Consider the following 8,965-nt stretch of genomic DNA (forward strand, 5'->3'; position numbering starts at 1 on the left):
TTGCCTGGATGAGTGCAGCTCCAACAACACTCAAGAAGCTCAACACCATCCAGGACAAAGCAGCTCACTTGTTTGGCACCTCATCCACCACCTTCAACATTCACTCCCTCTTCCACAATGCAGAGTGGCAGCAGTGTGTATCATCTACAAGCTGCACTGCAAGAACTCACAAAGGTTCCTTAGGCAGCACCTACCAAACGCACAACCTCGATTCCCGGCCTCGGGTCACTGTCTGTGCGGAGTCGGCACATTCTCCCCGTGTCCCAATGGTGGGGGAGTCCAGAACTAGGGGTCATAGACTGAGGATAAGAGGTAAACCTTTTAGAACTGAGGTAAGGAGAAATTTCCTCACCCAGAGAGTGGTGAATGTGTGGAATTCACTACCACAGAAAATAGTTTAGGCCAAAACATTGTGTGATTTCAAGAAGAAATTAGATATAGCTCCTGGGACTAAAGGGATCAGGGGATATAGGGGAAACATAGAACATAGAACATTACAGCACACTACAGGCCCTTCGGCCCTCGATGTTGCGCCGACCAGTGAAACCAATCTAAAGCCCATCTAACCTACACTATTTCAATGTCATCCATATATTTATCCAATGACTATTTAAATGCCCTTAATGTTGGCAAGTCCACTACTGCTGCAGGCAGGGCATTCCACACCCTTACCACTCTCTGTGTGAAGAACCTACCTCTGACATCTGTCCTATATCTATCACCCCTCAATTTAAAGCTATGTCCCCTCATGCTAGCTATCACCATCCAAGGAAAAAGGCTCTCACTATCCACCCTACCTAATCCTCTGATAATCTTGTATGCCTCTATTAAGTCACCTCTTAGCCTTCTTCTCTCTAACAAAAACAACCTCAAGTCCCTCAGCCTTTTCTCGTAAGACCTTCCCACTATACCAGGCAACATCTCCTCTGCACCCTTTCCAATGTTTCCACATCCTTCCTATAATGCGGCGACCAGAATTGTACGCAATACTCCAAGTGCTGCTGCACCAGAGTTTTGTACAGTTGCAGCATGAACTCCTGGCTCCGAAACTCAATCCCTCTACCAATAAAAGCTAACACTCCGTACGCCTTCTTAACAACCCTATCAACCTGGGTGCCAACTTTCAGGGATCTATGCACATGGACTCCGAGATGTCTCTGTTCATCCACACTACCAAATATCTTACCATTAGCCCAGTACTCTGTCATCCTGTTACTCCTTCCAAAGTGAATCACCTCACACTTTTCTGCATTGAACTCCATTTGTCACCTCTCAGCCCAGCACTGCAGCTTATCTATGTCTCTCTGTAACCTGCAACAACCTTCCGCACTGTCCTCAACTCCACTGACTTTAGTGTCATCCGCAAATTTACTAACCCATCCTTCTACGCCCTCATCCAGGTCATTTATAAAAATGACAAACAGCAGTGGCCCCAAAACAGATCCTTGCGGTACACCACTAGTAACTGAACTCCAGGATGAACATTTCCTATCAACCACCTCCCTCTGTCTTCTTAAAAGACAGTAAAAGATATTGAATTTGATGATCAACCATGATCATAATGATTAGCAGAGCAGGCTCGAAGGGCCAAATGGCCCACTCCTGCTTCTATTTTCTAGAATCCATAGAATCCGTACAGTACAGATGGAGGCCATTTGGCCGATTGAGTCTGCATTGACTCTCTGAAAGAGCATCTTAAACAGGCCCAACCCCCTGCCCTAACTGCATAACCCAGTGAATTTTTACCATGGTTAAACCACCTAACCTACACATCTTTGGACACTAAGGGGCAATTTAGCATGGCCAATTCACCTAACCATCTTTGGACTGTGGGAGGAAACCGGAGTATCCGGAGGAAACCCACGCAGACACGGGGAGAACGTGTAGACTCAACACAGTCACCTAAGGCCAGAATTGAACCTTGGTCACTGGCACTGTGAGGCAGCAGTGCCATAGTGCTGCCCCTTGACCAAAGTTATTGGGCATGCTTCTCTCTGCCACCACATAACCTACACAGTGTCACTCTTGTCTCATTGCCAAGATGTGGTTTGTCAGTCAGTGACGCTTTACACATGTGGCGGTGTCATGTCACTGGGATGTCCATTGCAATCGGCCATTAAATCTTTTTTTTTATTCACTTGTGGGACATGGGGGTCACTGGCTGTGCCAGCCTTTGTTGCCCATCCTTAGCTGCCCTTGAAACTGAATGGCTTGCTAGGCCATTTCAGAGGGCAATTGAGAGTCACATGTAGGCCAGACCAGGTAAGGACAGCAGATTTCCTTCCCTAAAGGGACATTCGTGAACCAGGTGGGTTTTTCCGACAATTGGCAATGGTTTCATGGTCATCAGTAGATTCTTAATTCTAGGTACCTTTTATTGAATTCAAATTCCTCCATCTGCCGTGGTGGGATTCGAACCCGTGTCGATCCCAGAGCATTAGCTGAGTTTCTGGATGAATAGTCTAGTGACAATACCACTAGGCCATCGCTGTCCCCATATTAGTGAAGCCGCCGACTCTGACTGACCATGGACTTCTGGTGTGAGGCTGCTCAGTGTGGACATTGGTCCCCAGGCATTCCCGATGCAGGGGGGCTGGGGAGGGGAGGAGGCCACCTCACCTCATGACGTGCAGGCTTGCTGGCCTCCTCCACCCCCCTCTCTCTCTCTCTGTCCATTCCTTCACCTCCTTCTGGAGCCCCTCCAGTGAGGTTGCACTGAACCGTGCAGCCACCCTTCCTGTAAACCCAGCCATCCCTCTGCGGCCTCTCTTGATCTGCCACTCTTACCGATGCCCTCTCTGCATGCAGACTGGCCTTGGCGGATGCTGCCTTCCGTTCATCTGCCGCTTCTCCCCCTCCCCCGCTCCCCCCCCCCCATGACCCCCCCCCCCCCCCCCCCCCCCACCGGCAAGACTGCTCGCCAAGTCTTGTCACCTTCCCCATGCCACCCTGCTTACAACATGTGGAAAAGTCCAGGCCACAGAGTCTAAATCAGGAAGCAGGAAGTATGAATTAAATTAACATCATGCCAAGAAAGTGAATTAAAGGTTGGGAAAAAAATATTAGGAGAGAGATAAAGGAGCTGGACAGAAGTTGCAAAAACATCTGCAACATTAATTCAATTCTTACAGAATGAGACTCTACACTTGTAAAACTACATTTTCATGACCAGAGAAGGTATTTGTAAGTGATTATCATTTAAAATATCATTAAACATTCACTGACTTGTAAAGGCACCACTCCTCAGTTTTCCTGGCATATTTATTGAGGAACTTGTGAGTAAATAAGATAAGTACGCAAATAAGAACTAGAAGGTAGGCCATTTGGCCCCTCGAGCCTGCTCCACCATTCAATAAGATCATGGCTGATCTTTTCGTGGACTCACTCCACTTACCCAGCCGCTCACCATGACCCTTAATTCCTTTATTGTTCAAAAATGTATCTATCCTTGCCTTAAAAACATTCAATGAGGTAGCCTCAACTGCTTCACTGGGCAGGGAATTCCACAGATTCACAATCCTTTGGGTGAAGAAGTTCCTCCTCAACTCAGTCCTAAATCTGCTTCTCCTTATTTTGAGGCTATGCCCCCTAGTTCTAGTTTCACCCGCCAGTGGAAACAACCTCCCTGCTTCTATCTTATCTATTCCCTTCATGATCCTATATGTTTCTATAAGCTCTCCCCTTGCATATCTCGATGCTATGCTACTGAGGTAGTGTCATAGCCGGTGGGGGAAGAGGGGACAGATTTCGGGATTTGAGCTCGTCAGTTCTTTCTTGGGCTATACCCTACCTGCACACCAAGCTTTCTTGCAGCCTGTTCACCAGTTTTTTTTAAAGATATGAAGTTTACAGACAAACAAACAGAGGCAAATACATCACCTTTGCCCGCCTTCGGTAACAGAGATCATAAGGGCTTTAAGAAGGAGGTGAGGAGAAATCGGAGGGTTGTTAATCTTTGGAATTCTCTATCCCAATGGAGGCTGGGTCATTGTATATACTGAAGGCAAGTTTTTGATTTATCGGGTGGCACAGTGGTTAGTGTTGCCTCACAGTGCCAGGGACCCGGGTTCACTTCCCGGCTTGGGTCACTGTCTGTGTGGAGTTCTCTCCGTGTCTGCTCCGGTTTCCTCCCACAGTCCGAAAGACGTGCTGGTTAGGGTGCATTGGCCATGCTAAATTCTCCCTCAGTGTACCCGAACAGGCCCCGGAGTGTGGCGACTAGGGGATTTTCACAGTAACTCCATTGCAGTGTTAATGTAAGTCTACTTGTGACACTAATAAATAAATAGTAAACTTATTGGGTCGTCCAGGGTTATGGAAGGGAGGGGTGGGGTGGGGTGAGTGGGGGGTGGGGTGGGGTGGGTGGGGTGTGGGGTGGACAGAGATGTTGAAGCCACAATCAGCTCAGCCATGATCTTACTGAATGGTGCAGCAGGGCGGAGGGGCTGAGTGGCCTACCCCTGTTCCGTTCTCTCGTTCTCTCGAGTGGCTCACTGCATTGAAGGTCTTTGACTCCTTTCCACAGCAGATGGCATTCGTCTCAATTCCTGTGCTGAGTCTCTGGGGTGGGACAGAGGCGAGGGTGTGCTACCCCAGCCTGCCTCCTCCTCCAAACACCTCCCCCCTAGCCCGAGCTAAACAACCATTTACAGCGTTAGTGCCACAGCTTTGAGCACCTTCATTATCTGGGGTGAATTTGTTCAAATGACCCAAACATCTTCATCCTTGTAACTACATGATGAGTTCTGGCCTGAATGAAAGGGCTGGCTAAACTGGTCCCCAGAGGTTAGAATACTCATGCAATTCCACATTTCTTCAAGACAGTAAATTGACAACTGCCATCATAAAACAAGGTCCAAATTATCAGAGGAATCTGTTTGTGACCATTTTGCAGTTTCATTCTCTCACGCTGAAACTCAGCAGCAGAAGTGCCTGCAATTATCTGAATTTGTCACAGTTGATGTTACCCACTCTCATGCTCTTTGTTTATCCAGTCTGACACTATTATCACCCGTGCATCACTCAGTCCTGTCACTATTAATCTGTGAGTTAGCCCGTCTGACACTATCAATCTGTACAGTTACTCAGATTGTCACGATTAGTATCTGTCACTTTACCCGGTTTGACACTGTGGGCAGGATTTTCCAGCCTCGCTCAACCCGAGACTGGAAAATCCCACCTGAGGTCAACAGACCTTCCCTTTGTCCGCCCCTCGCCCGTCCTGATTCCCATGGTGGGCGGGGCGCTAAAATTCCGGCCTATCAGTTAGTTACACAACCTGCCACGATTAATATCAATGTGTTACCTGGTCTCTCACTGTTATTATCTGTGTGTTACTCGTCTCTCTATTAATATCAGTACATTATCCAGCCTGACACTATCAATATCTATTGATTACCCATCCTGGCATTTGATATCTGTGTGTTACCCACCCAGTCTCTCACTACTAATGTCAGTGGGTTACCCAGTCTCTGACTATTTATCTATTGGTTACCCAATCTCTGACTATTGTTATCTACTAGTTAGCCAGTCTGGCACTGTATTAATAACTGTTGATTATCCAGTCTGCCACAATTAATATCATTAGCCAATCTCTTATTATTCCTGTCTGTGTTAGCCAGTGTGACAATATCAATCCCTGCAGTTTACAAAGTTCTCTCTGCCCCACTTCAGGCTGGATTTCTTCGAGATGTTAAGATATTGAGTTATGGATAAGTTTATATTTTAAAGATGATGTTCCTTGTCTGTTCCCCCCTTTGAGTCTTTATCCTCCTCCCTCCCCCTTTCTTTCACATGCTGGATTTTAACATCAGGATCATTTTCTGAGCAAAAGCATTTTGATAAATGCTCACTGCCTTGTTTCCTCCTTCTATACAAATCGTACGCAAACAAGGCCATTTCAAACCAACTGTCATCAGCTTTGCTCCAAAATCTGCATTTCCCCTTTCTTCCCTCTGCCTCTACCTGGCTATTTGAGTAGACACATTGGGGTACTGGCTTGAGGTCCAACAAGGCACTCGGGAAAGTGGCTGGAGATGCAAGAGAGAGGCAAGGGGAATTATAAACAGAGAGGAATCTCCACACCATCCAAACTGACATCTTTCTTACTCCATTCATGCGATGGGGGCATTGCTGGCTAGGCCAGCATTTATTGCCCATCCCTAATTGTCCCCTTGATAAGGCGGTGGTGGTGAGCAGCCTTCTTGAAACCTGTAGCCCCAGGTCATGTCCCCACAGTGCCGTGAGGGAGGGATTCCAGGTTTTTGACCCAGTAGCAGCAAAGGAATGGCTGACGCCTTTCCAAGTCAGAATGGTGACTAGATTAACTTCACTGGAGGGTAAAATCTGGGGTGGGGCGAAAATCCTGCATTGTATCCAACCCCCCCTCGCCTTGGGAGCAGGAGGGCGGAGGGTGGTGGAGCGGGGGGGCGGTTAAATTAATCCCATGCAGGCAGTAAGGACCACAATGAAACACGCCAGTGTGTAATGGTTCTCGAAGGTCAAGCCTGAATCTAGGCTGCAGAGACCCAGGTGGAGATGGCGCCCCCTTGCCACCCACAGGGGTCAAACCGACATCGCTGACCGGCGGCACTCGTGGGAAAGGGCTCTGCTTCCACTCCCTGCGAACAAAAAGCCAAGCCTGGGTCGGGAATTCCGTGCATCACACAATAACGGCCCACGGAGAACCAGAGAGCCTCTGCTTCGGGTTCCGGCCATACCAACCCTCACCCCAAATCTGGGTTGACCAAATCCAGTCACAACAAGACCGTGGTTGCAACACACTGGAGATCGGATGATCCTGAATCCAAATTATCCTCAAAAACGTCCCCACACCATCCGACATCGAGGGGATAAAGGAATAACTGATGGTGAAGCGGGGTGTGGGGTGGGGAGGGGGGGTTGAGGGTCAGAGGGTTACTGAAGGGTCGAACCATCGTTTACTGACTATGTATCGATCACATCGACATTCTAGCCAGCAGACTGCTCTGTAGTTGTGCCTGAATCAATGGTATCTTTCTGTCCTGCTTTCTATAAACGAGAAAAGAGGTGAAAGTCTGTGGAAAGGTTTCAGTGTGTGCATGAAACTGTCGTCTTCGTTGGGACGTGATGAAGTTGTCTGGCCGTGTACAGTGTATCAAACGAAATACTGTAAATCTCAGGTCTTGTCGGAGAGAATAAAAAAAAATGTTATTTTGCAGAATATTGTGACTCCCCCATGTGTCCTGGCATCATTCAAAGCTTCGTCTCGAAATTCCGCTCCATGTTGGGCATGCAAAATATTCCTCCTGCTCCCACCTGGTGCAGGGCGCCCGGTAACATTCCTCGTATCTCGGTGAGCCCCACAGCAATCAGTCGGAACTGCGATGCAGAATTGCTCCAATTAAGATCAAGTTCACTGATTCCACCCATGGTAAAGAAATATTATCAGGGCCGGCGTAGCCCCAAGCTGGGGGTTAGGGGGTGCGGGGCGGCGGGGGGGGGGGGGGGGGGCGTGGTAGGATAAATGAACAAACTATTCACGAAGCTATATAAGCAAACAAGACAGACTTCAGCAGTGGGAAAGGACCAGATCTACTGATGCACTTCCACGCAGACTGACACACATACAAGGTGAGATTCTCCAACCTCCCAGCCCCGTGTTTCCTGCCGGTGGGAGGTGGCACGTTGTTTGCCAGCGGCAGGATTCTCTGGTCCCCGCCACTGTCAGTGGGAATTTCCATTGACGTCACCGCACGCTGGCAGGAAACCCGGGTCCCCCGCTCCCACCAGTATGAACGGCAGGAGCATTCTGGCCATAGACTTCCATGTTTTTGTTGTATTCTTTCATGGGACGTGGGTGTCGCTGGCTGGGCCAGCATGTGTCACCCACCCCTAATTGTCCTTGAACTGAGTGGCATGCTCTATTCATCCAGAAGGAACTCTGCAAATGTAGACAATAAAAATATAACAAAACTTACTCCAACAGAGCAAATCAGAGCAAAGGTTTAACAAAGAAACTTCATTACTCCAAACTTGGTGCCTCACCCTGGGCCACTCCAAGCTCCCCACAATTCCCAACATGTTCTAATTTATACTGAGACAGCTGGTCAGCTGATCATCATGTCATTCTGTCATTGGTTATATGGTTCGGGTCAGCTGACCCTTACAGCTTGTTCCCATTGGTCACATTACAACAGATCACCGGTTACATTCTAACATGCTCGGTCGTTTCAGAAGAGCATTTAAGAGTCAACATTGCTGTGGCTCTGGAGTCTCATGTAGGCCAGACCAGGTAAGGACGGCAGATTTCCTTCCCTAAAGGGACATTAGTGAACCAGATGGGTTGTTACGAAAGTCGACAATGGTTTCATGGTCATCAGTAGACTTTTAATTCCAGATTTTTATTTAATGGAAATCAAATTTCACCATCGACCATGTTGGGATTCGAACCCGGGTCCCCAGAGCAAGACCGTGGGTAGCTGGATTACTGGTGAACAATACCACCACCCCACTGTCTTTTCCCAAATGTCATTATATTTTCCTGGTTCTGTTTACAAATTTGTACATCTATATGACCATTGCAAATCCTCAAAGCAATAAATAATATCAAATAAGGTAATTTAACCTCAATAACTATTCCAATGGCAGCACGGTGGCACAGTGGTTAGCACTGCTGCCTCACAGCGCCAGGGACCCGGGTTCGATTCCCGACTTGGGTCACTGTCTGTGTGGAGTCTGCACATTCTCCCCGTGTCTGCGTGGGTTTCCTCCAGGTGCTCCGGTTTCCTCCCACAATCTGAAAGACGTGCTGGTTAGGTGCATTGGCCATGCTAAATTCTCCCTCAGTGTACCCGAACAGGCACCGGAATGTGACGACCAGGGGATTTTCACAGTAACTTCATTGCAGTGTCAATGTAAGCCTACTTGTGACACTAATAAATAAATAAGTAAACTTCTTTTTGTAAGTTATGCCTGTAATCAGCCG

Source organism: Mustelus asterias, chromosome 8 (genome assembly GCF_964213995.1).
Source record: "Mustelus asterias chromosome 8, sMusAst1.hap1.1, whole genome shotgun sequence".
Lineage (NCBI taxonomy): Eukaryota > Metazoa > Chordata > Chondrichthyes > Carcharhiniformes > Triakidae > Mustelus > Mustelus asterias.